We start from the raw sequence: 24,016 nt of genomic DNA, 5'->3' as shown, positions 1-24,016 counted from the left end.
ATGTACCAGTGCAGGTTTACTATATCCCTTGGACCTTGACATTGACCATGAAACACAGACATCGCATCGGGATTGAATACAAAAGGCACAATGGCGACTTAAATACAAGAAGGGTGAATCTTATAAGAGTTTGTGGTTTGAGCGGCTCATGGGAGACCAGTATATGATTTCGATGAACCAGTGCAGGTTTACTGTATCCCTTGCACCTTCACATTTACCATGAAACACAGAAATCGCATCGGGATTGAATACAATAGGCACAAAGACGACTTAAGTACGAGAAGAGTGAATCTTCTAAGAGTTCGTGGTTTTAGCGGCTCATGGGAGACCGGTATTAGATTCCGATGAACCAGTGCAGGTTTACTGTATCCCTTGGACATTCTCATTGGCCATGAAACATAGAAATAGCACCGGGATTGAATACAAAACGCACAATACCGGCTTAACTACAAGAAGACTGAATCCACTAAGAGTTTGTGCTTTGAGCGGCTCCTGGGAGTCCAGTATTAGATTCCGATGCACCAGTGCATGATTACTGTATCCCTTCGACCTTCACATTTACCATAAATCACAGAAATTGCATCGGGATTGAATACAAAAGTGGTAATGCCGACTTAAGTGCAATAAGGTGAATTCTCTAAGAGTTTGTGGTTTGAGCGGCTCCTGAGAAACCAGTTTTAGATTCCGATGCACCAGTGAAGGTTTACTGTATCGCTTGGACCATCACATTGACCATGAAACACAGAAATTGCATCGGGATTGAATACAAAATGGACAATGCCGATTAAAGTACAAGAAGAATGAATCCTCTAGACGTTTGTGCTTTCAGGGGCTCCTGGGAGACCAGTAGTAGATTCCGATGCACCAGTGCAGGTTTACTGTATCCCTTGGACCTTCACATTGACCATGAAACACAGAAATCGCATCGGGATTGAATACAAAAGGCACAATGCCGATTTGAGTACAAGAAGAGTTAATCTTCTAAGAGTTTGTGGTTGGAGCGGCTCCTGGCAGAACAGTATTAGATTCCGATGCACCAGTGCAGGTTTACTGTAACCCTTGGAACTTCACATTAACCATGAAACACAGAAATTGCATCGGGACTGAATACAAAAAGAACAATGCCGACTTAAGTAGAAGAAGGTGAATTTTCTAAGAGTTTGTGGTTTGAGCGGCTCCTGAGAGACCAGTTTTAGATTCCGAAGCACCAGTGCAGGTTTACTGTATCCCTTGGACCTTCACATTGACCATGAAACACAGACAGTGCATCGGGATTCACATTGACTATGAAACACAGAAATTGCATCGGGATTGAATACAAAACTCACAATGCCGACTTAAGTACAAGAAGGTGAATTTTCTAAAAGTTTGTCGTTTGAGCGGCCCCTGTGAGACCAGTATTAGATTGCGATGCACCAGTGCAGGTTTACTGTATCCCTTGAACTTTCACATTGTGTAAGAAACACAGAAATTGCATCGGGATTGAATACAAAACTCATAATGCCAACTTAAGCACAAGTAATGTAAATCTTCTGTATCCCTTGGACATTCTCATTGACCATGAACCATAGAAATTGCATCGGGATTGAATACAAAATGCACAATGCTGGCTTAAGCACAAGAAGAGTGAATCTTCTAAGAGTTTGTGACTTCAGCGGCTCCTGGGAGACCAGCATTGGACTCCGATGCACCAGTGCAGGATTACTGTATCCATGGACCTTCACATTCACCACGAATCATAGAAATTGTATCGGGATTGAATACAAAAGGCACAATGCCGACTTAAGTACAAGAAAGTGTATCTTCTAAGTTTGTGGATGGAGCGGCTCCTGGCTGACCAGTATTAGATTCCGATGCACCAGTTCAGGTTTACTGTATCCCTTGGAACTTCACATTGACCATGAAACACAGAAATTGCATCGGGATTGAATACAAAACTCATAATGCCAACTTAAGCACAAGTAATGTAAATCTTCGAAGAGTATGTGCTTTGAGCGTCTCCTGGGAGACCTATATTAGATTCCGATGCACCAGAGCACGTTTACAGTATCGCTTTGACCTTCAGATTCACCATTAAACACAGAAATTGCATCGGGATTGAATACAAAAGGGACAATGCCGACTTAAGTCCAAGAAGAGTGAATCTTGTAAGAGTTTGTGACTTCAGCGGCTCCTGGGAGACGAGTATGAGATTCCGATTCACCAGTGCAGGATTACTGTATCCCTTGCACCTTCACATTGACCATGAAACACAGATATTGCATCGGGATTGAATACAAAACGGACAATGCCGACTTAAGTACAAGAAGGTGAATTTTCTAAAAGTTTGTCGTTTGAGCGGCTCCTGTGAGACCAGTATTAGATTGCGATGCACCAGTGCAGGTTTAATGTATCCCTTGGACTTTCACATTGTGTAAGAAACACAGAAATTTCATCGGGATTGAATACAAAAGGCACAATGCCGACTTAAGTACAAGAAGAGTGAATCTTCTAAGAGTTTGTGGTTGGAGCGGCTCCTGGCAGACCAGTATTAGATTCCGATGCACCAGTGCAGGTTTACTGTATCCCTCTGACCTTCACATTGACCATTAAACACAGTTATTGCAACGGAATTGAATACAAAGAGGACAATGCCAACTTAAGTACAAGAAGGTGAATTTTCTAAGAGTTTGTGGTTTGAGCGGCTCCTGAGAGACCAGTTTTAGATTCCGATGCACCAGTGCAGGTTTACTATATCCCTTGGACATTCACATTGACCACGAAACACTGACATCGCATCGGGATAGAATACAAAAGGCACAATGGCGACTTAAATACAAGAAGAGTGAATCTTCTAAGAGTTTGTGGTTTGGGCGGCTCCTGGGAGACCAGTAATAGGTTGCGATGCACCAGTGCAGGTTTACTGTATCCCTTGCACCTTCACATTGACCATGAAACACAGAAATTGCATCGGGATTGAATACATAAGGCACAATGCCGACTTATGTACAAGAAGAATGAATCTTCTAAGAGTTTGTACTTTGAACGGCTCCACGGAGACCAGTCTTAGATTCCGGTTCACCAGTCCAGGTTTACTGTATCCCTTGGGCTTTCACATTGAGCAGGAAACACAGAAATTGCATCGGGAATGAAAACAAAAAGGACAATGCCGACTTAGGTTCAAGAAGAGTGAATCATCTAAGAGTTTGTGGTTTGAGCGGATCCTGGGAGACCAGTATTAGATTCCGATGCACCAGTGCGGGTTTACTGTATCCCTTGGACCTTCACTTTGACCATGAAACACAGAAATTGCATCGGGATTGAATACAAAAGGCACAATGCCGACTTAAGTACAAGAAGAGTGAATCTTCTAAGAGTTTGTGGTTTGAGTGGCTCCTGGCTGAGCAGTATTAGATTCCGATGCACCAGTGCAGGTTTACTATATCCCTTGGACCTTCACATTGAGCACGAAACACAGACATCGCATCGGGATTGAATACAAAAGGCACAATGGCGACCTCAATACAAGAAGAGTGAATCTTCTAAGAGTTTGACTTCAGCGGCTCCTGGGAGACCAGCATTAGTTTCCGATGCACCAGTGCAGGATTACTGTATCCCTTGGACCTTCCAATTGACCGCGAATCACAGAAATTGCATCGGGATTGAATACAAAAGGCACAATGCAGACTTACGTACAAGAAGGTGAATTTTCTAAGAGTTTGTGGTTTGAGCGGCTCCTGAGATACCAGTATTAGATTCCGATGCACCAGTGCAGGTTTACTGTATCCCTTGCACCTTCACATTTACCATGAAACACAGAAATCGCATCGGGATTGAATACAAAAGGCACAAAGACGACTTAAGTACGAGAAGAGTGAATCTTCTAAGAGTTCGTGGTTTTAGCGGCTCATGGGAGACCGGTATTAGATTCCGATGAACCAGTGCAGGTTTACTGTATCCCTTGGACCTTCACATTGACCATGAAACACACAAATCGAATCGGGATTGAGTACAAAAGGCACAATGCCGATTTGAGTACAAGAAGAGTTAATCTTCTAAGAGTTTGTGGTTTGAGCGGCTCCTGGCAGAACAGTATTAGATTCCGATGCTCCAGTGCAGGTTTACTGTAACCCCTGGTACTTCACAATCACCATGAAACACAGAAATTGCATCGGGATTGAATACAAAAGGGACAATGCCGACTTAAGTACAAGAAGAGTGAATCTTGTAAGAGTTTGTGCTTTGAGCGGCTCCCGGGAGACCAGTATTTTATTCCGATGCGCCAGTGCAGGTTTACTGTATCCCTTGGACCGTCACATTGTGTATGAAACTCAGGAATTGCTTCGGGATTGAATACAAAATGCACAATGCCGACTTAAGTACAAGAAAGTGAATCTTCTAAGAGTTTGTGGTTGGAGCGGCTCCTCGCAGACCAGTATTAGATTCCGATGCACCAGTGCAGGTTTACTGTATCCCGTGGACCTTCACATTGACCACGAAACACAGATATTGCATCGGAATTGAATACAAAACTCACAATGCCAACTTAAGCACAAGTATTGCAAATCTTCGAAGAGTATGTGCTTTGAGCGTCTCCTGGGAGACCTGTATTAGATTCCGATGCACCAGAGCACGTTTACAGTATCCCTTTGACCTTCTAATTCACCATTAAACACAGTAATAGCATCGGGATTGAATACAAAACGGACAATGCCGAATTAAGTACAAGAAGGAAAATTTTCTAAGAGTTTGTGGTTTGAGCGGCTCCTGAGAGACCAGTTTTAGATTCCGATGCACCAGTGCAGGTTTACTGTATCCATTGGACCTTCACATGGACCATGAAACACAGAAATTGCATCGGGATTGAATACATAAGGGACTGCCGTCTTAAGTACAAGAAGGGTTAATCATCAAAGAGTTTGTATTTTGAGCGGCTCTTGGGGGACCAGTATTAGATTACGATGCACCAGTGCAGGTTTACTGTAGCCCTTGGACCTTCACATTGCCCGTGAAACGCAGAAATTGCATCGGGATTAAATACAAAATGGACAATGCCGATGTAAGTACATGAAGGGTGAATCTTCTAAGAGATTGTGCTTTGAGCGGCTCCTGGGAGACCAGTATTACATTCCGATGCACCAGTGCTGATTAACTGTATCCCTTGGACCTTCACATTGACCTTGAAACACAGAAATCGCATCGGGATTGAATACAAAAGGCACAATGACGATTTAAGTAAAAGAAGAGTTAATCTTCTAAGACTTTGTGGTTCGGGCGGCTCCTGGCAGAAAAGTTATAGATTCCGATGCACCAGTGCAGGTTTACTGTAACCCTTGGAACTTCACATTAACCATGAAACACAGAAATTGCATCGGGATTGAATACAAAAGGGACAATGTCGACTTAAATACAAGAAAGTGAATCTTCTAAGAGTTTGTGTTTTGAGCGGCTCCTGGAAGAACAGTATTTTATTCCGATGCACCAGTGCAGGTTTACTGTATCCCTTGGACCTTCACATTGTGTATGAAACACAGAAATTGCTTCGGGATTAAATACAAAAGGCACAATGCCGACTTAAGTACAAGAAAGTGAATCTTCTAAGAGTTTGAGGTTGGTGCGGCTCCTGGCTGACCAGTATTAGATTTCGATGCACCAGTGCAGGTTTACTGTATCCCTTGGAACTTCACATTGACCATGAAACACAGAAATTGCATCGGGATTGAATACAAAAAGCATAATGCCAACTTAAGCACAAGTAATGTAAAACTTCGAAGAGTATGTGCTTTGAGCGTCTCCTGGTAGACCTGTATTAGATTCCGATGCACCAGAGCACGTTTACAATATCCCTTTGACATTCAGATTCACCATGAAACACAGAAATTGCATCGGGATTGAATACAAAAGGGACAATGCCGACTTAAGTACAAGAAGGAGAATTTTCTAAGAGTTTGTGGTTTGAGCGGCTCCTGAGAGACCAGATTTAGATTCCTATGCACCAGTGCTGATTTACTGTATCCCTTGGACCTTCGCATTGACCATGAAACACAGACACCGCATCGGGATTGAATACAAAAGACACAATGGCGACTTAAATACAGAAAGGGTGAATCTTCTAAGAGTTTGTGGTTTGAGCGTCTCATGGGAGACCAGTATAAGATTCCGATGCACCAGTGCAGGTTGACTGTATCATTTGGGCCTTCACATTAACTATGAAATACAGAAATTGCATCGGGATTGAATGCAAAACTCACAATGCCAACTTAAGCACAAGTAATGTGAATCTTCGAAGAGTTTGTGCTTGGAGCGTCTCCTGGGAGACCTATATTAGATTCGGATGCACCAGAGCACGTTTACTGTATCCCTCTGACCTTCACATTGACCATTAAACACAGTTATTGCAACGGGATTGAATACAAAGAGGACAATGCCAGCTTAAGTACAAGAAGGTGAATATTCTAAGAGTTTGTGGTTTGAGCGGCTCCTGAGAGACCAGTTTTAGATTCCGATGCACCAGTGCAGGTTTACTATATCCGTTGGACCTTCACATTGACCACGAAACACAGACATCGCATCGGGATTGAATACAAAAGGCACAATGGCGACTTAAATACAAGAAGAGTGAATCTTCTAAGAGTTTGTGGTTTGAGCCGCTCATGGGAGAGCAGTATTAGATTCCGATGAACCAGTGCAGGTTTACTGTACTCCTTGGACATTCTCATTGAGCATGAAACACAGAAATTGCGTCGGTATTGAATACAAAATGCACAATACCGACTTATGTAAAAGAAGAGTGAAAGTCCGAAGGGTTTGTGCTTTGAGCGGCTCCTAGGAGACCAGTATTAGTTTCCGATGCACCAGTGCAGGATTACTGAATCCCTTGGACCTTCACATTGACCACGAATCGCAGAAATTGCATCAGGATTGAATAAAAAAGGCACAATGCCGATTTAAGTACAAGCAGGTTAATTTTCTAAGAGTTTGTGGTTTGAGCGGCTCCTGAGAGACCAGTATTAGATTCCGATGCACCAGTGCAGGTGTACTGTAACCCTTGGATCTTCACATTGACCATGAAAGACAGAAATTGCATCCGGATTGAATACAAAAGGGACAATGCCAACTTAAGTACAAGAAGAATTAATCCTCTAGGATTTTGTGCTTTCAGTTGCTCCTGGGAGACCACTATTAGATTCCGATGCACCAGCGCAGGTTTACTGTATCCCTACGACCTTCACATTGACCATGACACACAGATATTGCATCGGGATTGAATACAAAAGGCACAATGCCGACTTAAGTACAAGAAGAGTGAATCTTCTAAGAGTTTGTAATTTGAACGATTACAGGCTGACCAGTATTAGATTCCTATTCACCTGTACAGGTTTATTGTATCCCTTGGACCTTCACATTGAGCATCAAAAACAGAAATTGCATCGGGATTGTTACAAAAGGACAATGCCGACTTAAGTACGAGAAGAGTGAATGTTCTAAGAGTTTGTGGTTTGGGCGGCTCCTGGGAGACCAGTAATAGGTTCCGATGCACCAGTGCAGGTTTACTGTATCCCTTGCACCTTCACATTGACCATGAAACACAGAAATTGCATCGCGATTGAATACAAAAGAGAGAATGCCGACTTAAGTACAAGAGGGATGAATCCTATAAGATTTTGTGCTTTGAGCGGCTCCTGGGAGACCAGTATTAGATTCCGATGCACCAGTGCTGGTTAACGGTATCCCTTGGACCTTCACATTAACCATGAAACACAGTATGTGCATCGGGATTGAATACAAAAGAGACAATGCCGACTTAAGTACAAGAAGGCTGAATCTTCTAAGAGTTTGTCGTTTGAGCGGCTCATGGGGGACCAGTATTAGTTTCCGATGAACCAGTGCAGGTTTACTGTATCCCTTGGATATTCTCATTGAACATGAAACACAGTTATTGCATCGGGATTGAATACAAAAGGACAATGCAGACTTAAGTACAAGAAGAGTGAATCTCTTCCGAGTTTGTGCTTTGAGCGGCTCCTGGGAGACCAGTATTAGATTCCGATGCACCAGTGCTGGTTACCGGTATCCCTTGGACCTTCACATTAGCCATGAAATGCAGAATATGCATCGGGATTGATTACAAAAGGGACAATGCCGACTTAAGTACAAGAAGACTGAATTTTCTAAGAGTTTGTGCTTTGAGCGGCTCCTGGGAGACCAGTATTATATTCCGATGCACCAGTGCAGGTTACTGTATCCCTTGGACCATCACATTGACCATGAAACACAGAAATTGCATCGGGATTGAATACAAGAGGGACAATGCCGACCTAAGGACAAGAAAAGTGAATTTTTCTAAGAGCTTGTGGTTTGAGCGGCTCCTGGGAGACCAGTATTAGATTCCGATGCACCAGTGCAGGTTTACTGTATCCCTTGGACCTTCACATTGACCATGATACACAGAACTTGCATCGGGATTGAATACAAAACTCATAATGCCAACTTCAGCACAAGTAATGTAAATCTTCGAAGAGTATGTGCTTTGAGCGTCTCCTGGGAGACCTGTATTAGATTCGGATGCACCAGAGCACGTTTACTGTATCCCTCTGACCTTCACATTGACCATTAAACACAGTTATTGCAACGGGATTGAATACAAAGAGGACAATGCCAGCTTAAGTACAAGAAGGTGAATATTCTAAGAGTTTGTGGTGTGAGCGGCTCCTGAGAGACCAGTTTTGGATTCCAATGCACCAGTGCAGGTTTACTATATCCGTTGGACCTTCACATTGACCACGAAACACAGACATCGCATCGGGATTGAATACAAAAGGCACAATGGCGACTTAAATACAAGAAGAGTGAATCTTCTAAGAGTTTGTGGTATGAGCCGCTCATGGGAGAGCAGTATTAGATTCCGATGAACCAGTGCAGGTTAACTGTACCCCTTGGACATTCTCATTGAGCATGAAACTCAGAAATTGCGTCGGTATTGAATAAAAAATGCACAATACCGACTTATGTAAAAGAAGAGTGAATGTCCGAAGGGTTTGTGCTTTGAGCGGCTCCTAGGAGACCAGTATTAGTTTCCGATGCACCAGTGCAGGATGACTGTATCCCTTGGACCTTCACATTGACCACGAATCGCAGAAATTGCATCAGGATTGAATACAAAACGCACAATGCCGATTTAAGTACAAGCAGGTTAATTTTCTAAGAGTTTGTGGTTTGAGCGGCTCCTGAGAGACCAGTATTAGATTCCGATGCACCAGTGCAGGTTTACTGTAACCCTTGGATCTTCACATTGACCATGAAAGACAGAAATTGCATCCGGATTGAATACAAAAGGGACTATGCCAACTTAGGTACAAGAAGAATTAATCCTCTAGGAGTTTGTGCTTTCAGTTGCTCCTGGGAGACCACTATTAGATTCCGATGCACCAGCGCAGGTTTACTGTATCCCTTGGACCTTCACATTGACCATGAAACACAGATATTGCATCGGGATTGAATACATAAGGCACAATGCCGACTTAAGTACAAGAAGAGTGAATCTTCTAAGAGTTTGTAATTTGAACGGCTACAGGCAGACCAGTATTAGATTCCTATTCACCTGTACAGGTTTATTGTATCCCTTGGACCTTCACCTTGAGCATCAAAAACAGAAATTGCATCGGGATTGATTACAAAAGGGACAATGCCGACTTAAGTACAAGAAGAGTGAATCTTCTAAGAGTTTGTACTTTGAACGGCTCCGATGAGACCAGTATTAGATTCCGATTCACCAGTCCAGGTTTACCGGATCCCTTGGACCTTCACATTGAGCAGGAAACACAGAAATTGCGTCGGGAATGAATACAAAAAGGACAATGCCGACTTAGGTACAAGAAGAGTGAATCTTCTAAGAGTTTGTGGTTTGAGCGGCTCCTGGGAGACCAGTATTAGATTCCGATGCACCAGTGCGGGTTTACAGTATCCCTCTGACCTTCACATTGACCATTAAACACAGTTATTGCAACGGGATTGAATACAAAGAGGACAATGAGGACTTAAGTACTAGAAGGTGAATTTTCTAAGAGTTTGTGGTCTGAGCTGCTCCTGAGAGACCAGTTTTAGATTCCGATGCACCAGTGCAGGTTTACTGTATCCCTTGGACCTTCACATTGAGCACGAAACACAGACATCGCATCGGGATTGAATACAAAAGGCACAATGGCGACTTCAATACAAGAGGAGTGAATCTTCTAAGAGTTTGTGGTTTGACCGGCTCATGGGAGAGCAGTATTAGATTTCGATGAACCAGTGCAGGTTTACTGTATCCCTTGGACTTTCTCATTGAGCATGAAACGTAGATATTGCATCGGTATTGAATACAAAATGCACAATACCCACTTATGTAAAAGAAGAGTGAATCTCCAAAGGGTTTGTGCATTGAGCGGCTCCTGGGAGACCAATATTAGATTCCGATGCACCAGTGCAGGTTGACTGTATCATTTGTGCCTTCACATTGACTATGAAACACAGAAATTGCATCGAGATTGAATACAAGACTCACAAGGCCGACTTAAGTACAAGAAGAGTGAATCTTCTAAGACCTTGACTTCAGCGGCTCCTGGGAGACCACTATTAGTTTCCGATGCACCAGTGCACTATTACTGTTTCCCTTGGACCTCCCAATTGACCGCGAATCACAGAAATTGCATCGGGATTGAATACAAAAGGCACAATCCCGACTTAAGTACAAGAAGGTGAATTTTCTAAGAGTTTGGGGTTTGAGCGGCTCCTGGGATACCAGTATTAGATTCCGATGCACCAGCGCAGGTTTACTGTATCCCTTGGACCTTCACATTGACCATGAAACACAGAAATTGCATCAGGATTGAATACAAAACTCACAATGCCAACTTAAGCACAAGTAATGTCAATCATTGAAGAGTATGTGATTTGAGCGTCTCCTGGGAGACCTGTATTAGAATCCGAACCACCAGAGCACGTTTACTGTATCCCTTTGACCTTCACATTGACCATTAAACACAGAAATTGCATCGGAACTGAATACATAAGGCACAATGCCGACTTAAGTACAAGAAGACTGAATCTTCTAAGAGTTTGTGCTTTGAGCGGCTCCTGGGAGACCAGTATTAGATTGCGATGCACCTGTGCAGGTAGACTGTATCATTTGGAACTTCACATTGACCATTAAACACAGAAATTGCGTCGGGATTAAGCACAAAAGGGAAAATGCCGACTTAAGTACAAGAAGGAGAATTTTCTAAGAGTTTGTGGTTTAAGCGGCTCCTGAGAGACTAGTTTTAGATTCCGATGTACCAGTGCAGGTTTACTATATCCCTTGGACCTTGACATTGACCATGAAACACAGACATCGCATCGGGATTGAATACAAAAGGCACAATGGCGACTTAAATACAAGAAGGGTGTATCTTATAAGAGTTTGTGGTTTGAGCGGCTCATGGGAGACCAGTATATGATTTCGATGAACCAGTGCAGGTTTACTGTATCCCTTGCACCTTCACATTTACCATGAAACACAGAAATCGCATCGGGATTGAATACAAAAGGCACAAAGACGACTTAAGTACGAGAAGAGTGAATCTTTGAAGAATTCGTGGTTTTAGCGGCTCATGGGAGACCGGTATTAGATTCCGATGAACCAGTGCAGGTTTACTGTATCCCTTGGACATTCTCATTGGCCATGAAACATAGAAATAGCACCGGGATTGAATACAAAACGCACAATACCGGCTTAACTACAAGAAGACTGAATCCACTAAGAGTTTGTGCTTTGAGCGGCTCCTGGGAGTCCAGTATTAGATTCCGATGCACCAGTGCATGATTACTGTATCCCTTCGACCTTCACATTTACCATAAATCACAGAAATTGCATCGGGATTGAATACAAAAGTGGTAATGCCGACTTAAGTGCAATAAGGTGAATTCTCTAAGAGTTTGTGGTTTGAGCGGCTCCTGAGAAACCAGTTTTAGATTCCGATGCACCAGTGCAGGTTTACTGTATCGCTTGGACCATCACATTGACCATGAAACACAGAAATTGCATCGGGATTGAATACAAAATGGACAATGCCGATTAAAGTACAAGAAGAATGAATCCTCTAGACGTTTGTGCTTTCAGGGGCTCCTGGGAGACCAGTAGTAGATTCCGATGCACCAGTGCAGGTTTACTGTATCCCTTGGACCTTCACATTGACCATGAAACACAGAAATCGCATCGGGATTGAATACAAAAGGCACAATGCCGATTTGAGTACAAGAAGAGTTAATCTTCTAAGAGTTTGTGGTTGGAGCGGCTCCTGGCAGAACAGTATTAGATTCCGATGCACCAGTGCAGGTTTACTGTAACCCTTGGAACTTCACATTAACCATGAAACACAGAAATTGCATCGGGACTGAATACAAAAAGAACAATGCCGACTTAAGTAGAAGAAGGTGAATTTTCTAAGAGTTTGTGGTTTGAGCGACTCCTGAGAGACCAGTTTTAGATTCCGAAGCACCAGTGCAGGTTTACTGTATCCCTTGGACCTTCACATTGACCATGAAACACAGACAGTGCATCGGGATTCACATTGACTATGAAACACAGAAATTGCATCGGGATTGAATACAAAACTCACAATGCCGACTTAAGTACAAGAAGGTGAATTTTCTAAAAGTTTGTCGTTTGAGCAGCTCCTGTGAGACCAGTATTAGATTGCGATGCACCAGTGCAGGTTTACTGTATCCCTTCAACTTTCACATTGTGTAAGAAACACAGAAATTGCATCGGGATTGAATACAAAACTCATAATGCCAACTTAAGCACAAGTAATGTAAATCTTCTGTATCCCTTGGACATTCTCATTGACCATGAACCATCGAAATTGCATCGGGATTGAATACAAAATGCACAATGCTGGCTTAAGCACAAGAAGAGTGAATCTTCTAAGAGTTTGTGACTTCAGCGGCTCCTGGGAGACCAGCATTGGACTCCGATGCACCAGTGCAGGATTACTGTATCCATGGACCTTCACATTGACCACGAATCATAGAAATTGTATCGGGATTGAAAAAAAAAGGCACAATGCCGACTTAAGTACAAGAAAGTGAATCTTCTAAGTTTGTGGATGGAGCGGCTCCTGGCTGACCAGTATTAGATTCCGATGCACCAGTTCAGGTTTACTGTATCCCTTGGAACTTCACATTGACCATGAAACACAGAAATTGCATCGGGATTGAATACAAAACTCATAATGCCAACTTAAGCACAAGTAATGTAAATCTTCGAAGAGTATGTGCTTTGAGCGTCTCCTGGGAGACCTATATTAGATTCCGATGCACCAGAGCACGTTTACAGTATCGCTTTGACCTTCAGATTCACCATTAAACACAGAAATTGCATCGGGATTGAATACAAAAGGGACAATGCCGACTTAAGTCCAAGAAGAGTGAATCTTGTAAGAGTTTGTGACTTCAGCGGCTCCTGGGAGACGAGTATGAGATTCCGATTCACCAGTGCAGGATTACTGTATCCCTTGCACCTTCACATTGACCATGAAACACAGATATTGCATCGGGATTGAATACAAAACGGACAATGCCGACTTAAGTACAAGAAGGTGAATTTTCTAAAAGTTTGTCGTTTGAGCGGCTCCTGTGAGACCAGTATTAGATTGCGATGCACCAGTGCAGGTTTAATGTATCCCTTGGACTTTCACATTGTGTAAGAAACACAGAAATTTCATCGGGATTGAATACAAAAGGCACAATGCCGACTTAAGTACAAGAAGAGTGAATCTTCTAAGAGTTTGTGGTTGGAGCGGCTCCTGGCAGACCAGTATTAGATTCCGATGCACCAGTGCAGGTTTACTGTATCCCTCTGACCTTCACGTTGACCATTAAACACAGTTATTGCAACGGAATTGAATACAAAGAGGACAATGCCAACTTAAGTACAAGAAGGTGAATTTTCTAAGAGTTTGTGGTTTGAGCGGCTCCTGAGAGACCAGTTTTAGATTCCGATGCACCAGTGCAGGTTTACTATATCCCTTGGACATTCACATTGACCACGAAACACTGACATCGCATCGGGATAGAATACAAAAGGCACAATGGCGACTTAAATACAAGAAGAGTGAATCTTCTAAGAGTTTGTGGTTTGGGCGGCTCCTGGGAGACCAGTAATAGGTTGCAATGCACCAGTGCAGGTTTACTGTATCCCTTGCACCTTCACATTGACCATGAAACACAGAAATTGCATCGGGATTGAATACATAAGGCACAATGCCGACTTATGTACAAGAAGAATGAATCTTCTAAGAGTTTGTACTTTGAACGGCTCCACGGAGACCAGTCTTAGATTCCGGTTCACCAGTCCAGGTTTACTGTATCCCTTGGGCTTTCACATTGAGCAGGAAACACAGAAATTGCATCGGGAATGAATACAAAAAGGACAATGCCGACTTAGGTTCAAGAAGAGTGAATCATCTAAGAGTTAGTGGTTTGAGCGGATCCTGGGAGACCAGTATTAGATTCCGATGCACCAGTGCGGGTTTACTGTATCCCTTGGACCTTCACTTTGACCATGAAACACAGAAATTGCATCGGGGTTGAATACAAAAGGCACAATGCCGACTTAAGTACAAGAAGAGTGAATCTTCTAAGAGTTTGTGGTTTGAGTGGCTCCTGGCTGAGCAGTATTAGATTCCGATGCACCAGTGCAGGTTTACTATATCCCTTGGACCTTCACATTGAGCACGAAACACAGACATCGCATCGGGATTGAATACAAAAGGCACAATGGCGACCTCAATACAAGAAGAGTGAATCTTCTAAGAGTTTGACTTCAGCGGCTCCTGGGAGACCAGCATTAGTTTCCGATGCACCAGTGCAGGATTACTGTATCCCTTGGACCTTCCAATTGACCGCGAATCACAGAAATTGCATCGGGATTGAATACAAAAGGCACAATGCAGACTTACGTACAAGAAGGTGAATTTTCTAAGAGTTTGTGGTTTGAGCGGCTCCTGAGATACCAGTATTAGATTCCGATGCACCAGTGCAGGTTTACTGTATCCCTTGCACCTTCACATTTACCATGAAACACAGAAATCGCATCGGGATTGAATACAAAAGGCACAAAGACGACTTAAGTACGAGAAGAGTGAATCTTCTAAGAGTTCGTGGTTTTAGCGGCTCATGGGAGACCGGTATTAGATTCCGATGAACCAGTGCAGGTTTACTGTATCCCTTGGACCTTCACATTGACCATGAAACACACAAATCGAATCGGGATTGAGTACAAAAGGCACAATGCCGATTTGAGTACAAGAAGAGTTAATCTTCTAAGAGTTTGTGGTTTGAGCGGCTCCTGGCAGAACAGTATTAGATTCCGATGCTCCAGTGCAGGTTTACTGTAACCCTTGGTACTTCACAATCACCATGAAACACAGAAATTGCATCGGGATTGAATACAAAAGGGACAATGCCGACTTAAGTACAAGAAGAGTGAATCTTGTAAGAGTTTGTGCTTTGAGGGGCTCCCGGGAGACCAGTATTTTATTCCGATGCGCCAGTGCAGGTTTACTGCATCCCTTGGACCGTCACATTGTGTATGAAACTCAGGAATTGCTTCGGGATTGAATACAAAATGCACAATGCCGACTTAAGTACAAGAAAGTGAATCTTCTAAGAGTTTGTGGTTGGAGCGGCTCCTCGCAGACCAGTATTAGATTCCGATGCACCAGTGCAGGTTTACTGTATCCCGTGGACCTTCACATTGACCACGAAACACAGATATTGCATCGGAATTGAATACAAAACTCACAATGCCAACTTAAGCACAAGTATTGCAAATCTTCGAAGAGTATGTGCTTTGAGCGTCTCCTGGGAGACCTGTATTAGATTCCGATGCACCAGAGCACGTTTACAGTATGACTTTGACCTTCTAAATCACCATTAAACACAGTAATAGCATCGGGATTGAATACAAAAGGGACAATGCCGAATTAAGTACAAGAAGGAAAATTTTCTAAGAGTTTGTGGTTTGAGCGGCTCCTGAGAGACCAGTTTTAGATTCCGATGCACCAGTGCAGGTTTACTGTATACCTTGGACCTTCACATTGACCATGAAACACAGACATCACATCGAGATTGAATACAAAAGGCACAATGGCGACCTCAATACAAGAAGAGTGAATCTTCTAAGAGTTTGTCGTTTGAGCGGCTCATGGGAGAGCAGTATCAGATTTCGATGAACCAGTGCAGGTTTACTATATCCCTTGGACCTTCACATTTACCAAGTAACACAGAAATTGCATCGGGATTGAATACAAAAGTGATAATGCCGACATAAGTAAAATTAGGTGAATTCTCTAAGACATTGTGGTTTGAGCGGCTCCTGAGATACCAGTTTTAGATTCCGATGCACCTGTACAGGTTTACTGTATCGCTTGGACCTTCACATTGACCATGAAACACAGAAATTGCATAGGGATTGAATACAAAATGGACAATGCCGACTAAAGTACAAGAAGAATGAATCCTCTAGAAGTTTGTGCTTTCAGCGGCTCCTGGGAGACCAGTATTAGATTCCGATGCACCAGTGCAGGTTTACTGTATCCCTTGGACCTTCACATTGACCATGAAACACAGACATCGCATCGGGATTGAATACAAAAGGCACAATGGCGACCTCAATACAAGAAGAGTAAATCTTCTAAGAGTTTGTCGTTTGAACGGCTCATGGGAGAGCAGTATTGGATTTCGATGAACCAGTGCAGGTTTACTGTATCCCGTGGACCTTCACATTGACCACGAAACACAGATATTGCATCGGGATTGAATACAAAACTCACAATGGCAACTTAAGCACAAGTATTGTAAATCTTCGAAGAGTATGTGCTTTGACCGTCTCCTCGGAGACCTGTATTAGATTCCGATGCACCAGAGCACGTTTACAGTATCCCTTTGACCTTCTAATTCACCATTAAACACAGTAATAGCATCGGGATTGAATACAAAAGGGACAATGCCGAATTAAGTACAAGAAGGAGAATTTTCTAAGAGTTTGCGGTTTAAGCGACTCCTGAGAGACTAGTTTTAGATTCCGATGTACCAGTGCAGGTTTACTATATCCCTTGGACCTTCACATTGACCATGAAACACAGACATCGGATCGGGATTGAATACAAAAGGCACAATGGCGACTTAAATACAAGAAGGGTGAGTCTTCTAAGAGTTTGTGGTTTGAGCGCCTCATGGGAGACCAGTATAAGATTTCGATGAACCAGTGTAGGTTTACTGTATTCCTTGCACCTTCACATTGACCATGAAACACAGAAATCGCATCGGGATTGAATACAAAAGGCACAAAGACGACTTAAGTACAAGAAGAGTGAATCTTCTAAGAGCTCGTGGCTTTAGCGGCTCATGGGAGACCAGTATTAGATTCCGATGAACCAGTGCAGGTTTACTGTATCCCTTGGACATTCTCATTGACCATGAAACATAGAAATGGCACCGGGATTGAATAAAAAATGCACAATACCGGCTTAACTACAGAAAGACTGAATCCTCTAAGAGTTTGTGCTTTGTGCGGCTCCTGGGAGTCCAGTATTAGATTCCGATGCACCAGTGCCGGATTACTGTATCCCTTCGACCTTCACATTTACCATCAATCACAGAAATTGCATCAGGGTTGAATACAAAAGTAATAATGCCGACTTAAGTAGAATAAGGTGAATTCTCTAAGACTTTGTGGTTTGAGCGGCTCCTGAGATACCAGTTTTAGATTCCGATGCACCAGTGCAGGTTTACTGTATCCCTTGGACCTTCACATTGACCACGAAACACAGAAATCGCATCGGGATAGAATACAAAAGGCACAATGCCGATTTGAGTACAAGAAGAGTTAATCTTCTAAGAGTTTGTGGTTGGAGCGGCTCCTGGCAGAACAGTATTAGATTCCGATGCACCAGTGCAGGTTTACTGTAACCCTTGGAACTTCTCATTCACCATGAAACACAGAAATTGCATCGGGATTGAATACAAAAGGGACAATGCCGACTTAAGTACAAGAAGAGTGAATCTTCTAAGAGTTTGTGCTTTGATCGGCTCCCGGGAGACCAGTATTTTATTCCGATGCGCCAGTGCAGGTTTACTGTATCCCTTGGACCGTCACATTGTGTATGAAACTCAGAAATTGCATCGGGATTGAATACAAAAGGCACAATGCCGACTTAAGTATAAGAAAGTGAATCTTATAAGAGTTTGTGGTTGGAGCGGCTATTCGCAGACCAGTATTAGATTCCGATGCACCAGTGCAGGTTTACTGTATCCCGTGGACGTTCACATTGACCACGAAACACAGAAATTGCATCGGGATTGAATACAAAACTCACAATGGCAACTTAAGCACAAGTATTGTAAATCTTCGAAGAGTATATGCTTTGAGCGTCTCCTGGGAGACCTGTATTAGATTCCGATGCACCTGAGCACGTTTACAGTATCCCTTTGAAGTTCTGATTCACCATTAAACACAGTAATTGCATCGGGATTGAATACAAAAGGGACAATGCCGAATTAAGTACAAGAAGGAGAATTTACTAAGAGTTTGTGGTTTGAGCGGCTCCTGAGAGACCAGTTTTAGATTCCGATGCACCAGTGCAGGTTTACTGTATCCCTTGGACCTTCACATTGACCAAGAAACACAGACATCGCATCGGGATTGAATACAAAAGGCACAATGGCGACTTTAATACAGGAAGGGTGAATCTTCTAAGGGTTTGTGGTTTGAGCGACTCATGGGAGACCAGTATAAGATTCCGATGAACCAGTGCAGATTTACTGTATCCCTCGGACCTTCACATTGACCATGAAACACAGACAGTGCATCGGGGTTGAATACAAGAGGCACAATGGCGACTTAAATACAAGAAGAGTGAAGCTTCTAAGAGTTTGTCGTTTGAGCGGCTCATGGGTGACCAGTATTACATTCCGATGAACCAGTGCAGGTTTACGGTATCCCTTGGACATTCTCATTGACCATGAAACACAGACAGTGCATCGGGATTGAATACAAGAGTCTTAATGGCGACTTACATACAAGAAGAGTGAAACATCTAAGACTTTGTCGTTTGAACGGCTCATGGGGGACCAGTATTAGATTCCGATGAACCAGTGCAGGTTTACTGTATCCCTTGGACATTCTCATTGACCATGAACCATCGAAATTGCATCGGGATTGAATACAAAATGCACAATGCTGGCTTAAGCACAAGAAGAGTGAATCTTCTAAGAGTTTGTGACTTCAGCGGCTACTGGGAGACCAGCATTGGACTCCGATGCACCAGTGCAGGATTAATGTATCCATGGACCTTCACATTGACCACGAATCACAGAAATTGTATCGGGATTGAATACAAAAGGCACAATGCCGACTTAAGTACAAGAAAGTGAATCTTCTAAGTTTGTGGATGGAGCGGCTCCTGGCTGATCAGTATTAGATTCCGATGCACCAGTTCAGGTTTACTGTATCCCTTGGAACTTCACATTGACCATGAAACACAGAAATTGCATCGGGATTGAATACAAAACTCTTAATGCCAACTTAAGCACAAGTAATGTAAATCTTCGAAGAGTATGTGCTTTGAGCGTCTCCTGGGAGACCTGTATTAGATTCCGATGCCCCAGAGCACGTTTACAGTATCCCTTTGACCTTCAGATTCACCATTAAACACAGAAATTGCATCGGGATTGAATACAAAAGGGACAATGCCGACTTAAGTACAAGAAGAGTGAATCTTGTAAGAGTTTGTGACTTCAGCGGCTCCTGGGAGACGAGTATGAGATTCCGATTCACCAGTGCAGGATTACTGTATCCCATGCACCTTCACATTGACCATGAAACACAGATATTGCATCGGGATTGAATACAAAACGGCCAATGCCGACTTAAGTACAAGAAGGTGAATTTTCTAAAAGTTTGTCGTTTGAGCGGCTCCTGTGAGACCAGTATTAGATTCCGATGCACCAGTGCAGGTTTACTGTATTCCTTGGACCTTCACATTGACCACGAAACACTGACATCGCATCGGGATAGAATACAAAAGGCACAATGGCGTCTTAAATACAAGAAGATTGAATCTTCTAAGAGTTTGTGGTTTGAGCCGCTCATGGGAGAGCAGTATTCGATTCCGATGAACCAGTGCAGGTTAACTGTATGATTTTGGCCTTCACATTGACTATGAAACACAGAAATTGTGTCGGGATTGAATACGAAATGCACAATGCCTATTTAAGTACAAGAAGAGTGAAACTTCTAAGAGTTTGTGACTTCAGCGGCTCCTGGGAGACCAGTATTAGTTTCCGATGCACCAGTGCAGGATTACTGTATCCCTTGGACCTTCACATTGACCACGAATCGCAGAAATTGCATCGGGATTGAATACAAAAGGCACAATGCCGACTTCAGTACAAGCAGGTTAGTTATCTAAGAGTTTGTGGTTTGAGCGGCTCCTGAGAGACCAGTATTAGATTCCGATGCACCAGAGCAGGTTTACTGTAACCCTTGGATCTTCACATTGACCATGAAAGACAGAAATTGCATCCGGATTGAATACAAAAGGGACAATGCCAACTTAAGTACAAGAAGAATTAATCCTCTAGGAGTTTGTGCTTTCAGTTGCTCCTGGGAGGCCAGTATTAGATTCCGATGCACCAGTGCAGGTTAACTGTATCCCTACGACCTTCACATTGACCATGACACACAGAAATTCCATCGGGATTGAATACAAAAGGCACAAGGCCGACTTAAGTACAAGAAGAGTGAACCTTCTAAGAGTTTGTAATTTGAACGGCTACAGGGAGACCAGTATTAGATTCCGATTCACCTGTGCAAGTTTACTGTATCCCTTAGGCCTTCACATTGAGCATGACACACAGAAATTGCATCGGGATTGAATACAAAAGGGACAATGCCGACTTAAGTACAAGAAGAGTGAATCTTCTAAGAGTTTGTGGTTTGGGCGGCTCCTGGGAGACCAGTAATAGGTTCCGATGCACCAGTGCAGGTTTACTGTATCCCTTGCACCTTCACATTGACCATGAAACACAGAAATTGCATCGGGATTGAATACATAAGGCACAATGCCGACTTATGTACAAGAAGACTGAATCTTCTAAGAGTTTGTGCTTTGAGCGGCTCCTGGGAGACCAGTATTAGATTCCGATGCACCAGAGCAGGTTTACTGTAACCCTTGGTTCTTCACATTGACCATGATACACAAAAATTGCATCGGGATTGAATACAAAAAGCACAATGCAGACTTAAGTACAAGAAGAATGAATCTTCTAAGAGTTTGTACTTTGAACGGCTCCACGGAGACCAGTATCAGATTCCGGTTCACCAGTCCAGGTTTACTGTATCCCTTGGGCTTTCACATTGAGCAGGAAACACAGAAATTGCATCGGGAATGAATACAAAAAGGACAATGCCGACTTAGGTTCAAGAAGAGTGAATCATCTAAGAGTTTGTGGTTTGAGCGGCTCCTGGGAGACCAGTATTAGATTCCGATGCACCAGTGCAGGTTTACTGTATCCCTTGGACCTTCACTTTGACCATGAAACACAGAAATTGCATCGGGATTGAATACAAAAGGCACAATGCCGACTTAAGTACAAGAAGAGTGAATCTTCTAAGAGTTTGTGGTTTGAGTGGCTCCTGGCTGGCCAGTATTAGATTCCGATGCACCAGTGCAGGTTTACTATATCCCTTGGACCTTCACATTGAGCACGAAACACAGACATCGCATCGGGATTGAATACAAAAGGCACAATGGCGACCTCAATACAAGAAGAATGAATCCTCTAGAAGTTTGTGCTTTCAGCGGCTCCTGGGAGACCAGAATTAGATTCCGATGCACCAGTGCAGGTTTACTGTATCCCTTGGACCTTCACATTGACCATGAAACACAGAAATCGCATCGGGATTGAATACAAAAGGCACAATGCCGATTTGAGTACAAGAAGAGTTAATCTTCTAAGAATTTGTGGTTGGAGCGGCTCCTGGCAGAACAGTATTAGATTCCGATGCTCCACTGCAGGTTTACTGTAACACTTGGTACTTCACATTCACCATGAAACACAGAAATTGCATCGGGATTGAATACAAAAGGGACAATGCCGACTTAAGTACAAGAAGAGTGAATCTTCTAAGAGTTTGTGCTTTGAGCGGCTCCCGGGAGACCAGTATTTTATTCCGATGCGCCAGTGCAGGTTTACTGTATCCCTTGGACCGTCACATTGTGTATGAAACTCAGGAATTGCTTCGGGATTGAATACAAAATGCACAATGCCGACTTAAGTACAAGAAAGTGAATCTTCTAAGAGTTTGTGGTTGGAGCGGTTCCTCGCAGACCAGTATTAGATTCCGATGCACCAGTGCAGGTTTACTGTATCCCGTGGACCTTCACATTGACCACGAAACACAGATATTGCATCGGGATTGAACACAAAACTCACAATGCCAACTTAAGCACAAGTATTGTAAATCTTCGAAGAGTGTGTGCTTTGAGCGTCTCCTCGGAGACCTGTATTAGATTCCGATGCACCAGAGCACGTTTACTGTACCCCTTGACCTTCACATTGACCATTAAACACAGAAATTGCATCGGGATTAAACACAAAAGGGAAAATGCCGACTTAAGTACAAGAAGGAGAATTTTCTAAGAGTTTGTGGTTTAAGCGGCTCCTGAGAGACTAGTTGTATATTCCCATGTACCAGTGCAGGTTTACTGTATCCCTTGGACCTTTACATTGACCAAGAAACACAGACATCGCATCGGGATTGAATACAAAAGGCACAATGGCGACTTTAATACTGGAAGGGTGAATCTTCTAATGGCTTGTGGTTTGAGCGGCTCATGGGAGACCAGTATAAGATTCCGATGAACCAGTGCAGGTTTACTGTATCCCTTGCACCTTCACATTGACCATGAAACACAGAAATCGCATCGGGATTGAATACAAAAGGCACAAAGACGACTTAAGTACAAGAAGAGTGAATCTTCTAAGAGTTCGTGGCTTTAGCGGCTCATGGGAGACCAGTATTAGATTCCGATGAACCAGTGCAGGTTTACTGTATCCCTTGGACATTCTCATTGACCATGAAACATAGAAATGGCACCGGGATCGAATACAAAATGCACAATACCGGCTTAACTACAGAAAGACTGAATCCTCTAAGAGTTTGTGCTTTGTGCGGCTCCTGGGAGTCCAGTATTAGATTCCGATGCACCAGTGCCGGATTACTGTATCCCTTCGACCTTCACATTTACCATGAATCACAGAAATTGCATCGGGATTGAATACAAAAGTAATAATGCCGACTTAAGTACAATAAGATGAATTCTCTAAGACTTTGTGGTTTGAGCGGCTCCTGAGATACCAGTTTTAAATTTCGGTTCACCAGTGCAGGTTTACTGTATCCCGTGGACGTTCACATTGACCACGAAACACAGATATTGAATCGGGATTGAATACAAATCTCACAATGCCAACTTAAGCACAAGTAATGTAAATCTTCGAAGAGTATGTGCTTTGAGCGTCTCCTGGGAGACCTGTATTAGATTCCGATGCACCTGAGCACGTTTACAGTATCCTTTTGACGTTCTGATTCACCATTAAACACAGTAATTGCATCGGGATTGAATACAAAAGGGACGATGCCGAATTAAGTACAAGAAGGAGAATTTACTAAGAGTTTGTGGTTTGAGCGGCTCCTGAGAGACCAGTTTTAGATTCCGATGCACCAGTGCAGGTTTACTGTATCCCTTGGACCTTCACATTGACCAAGAAACACAGACATCACATCGGGATTGAATACAAAAGGCACAATGGCGACTTTAATACAGGAAGGGTGAATCTTCTAAGGGTTTGTGGTTTGAGCGGCTCATGGGAGACCAGTAAAAGATTCCGATGAACCAGTGCAGATTTACTGTATCCCTTGGACGTTCACATTGACCATGAAACACAGACA

This window comes from Schistocerca piceifrons, chromosome 2 (assembly GCF_021461385.2).
Source record: "Schistocerca piceifrons isolate TAMUIC-IGC-003096 chromosome 2, iqSchPice1.1, whole genome shotgun sequence".
In the NCBI taxonomy this organism is placed as follows: Eukaryota; Metazoa; Arthropoda; class Insecta; order Orthoptera; family Acrididae; genus Schistocerca; species Schistocerca piceifrons.
Note: the sequence above shows the minus strand (reverse complement) of the source record.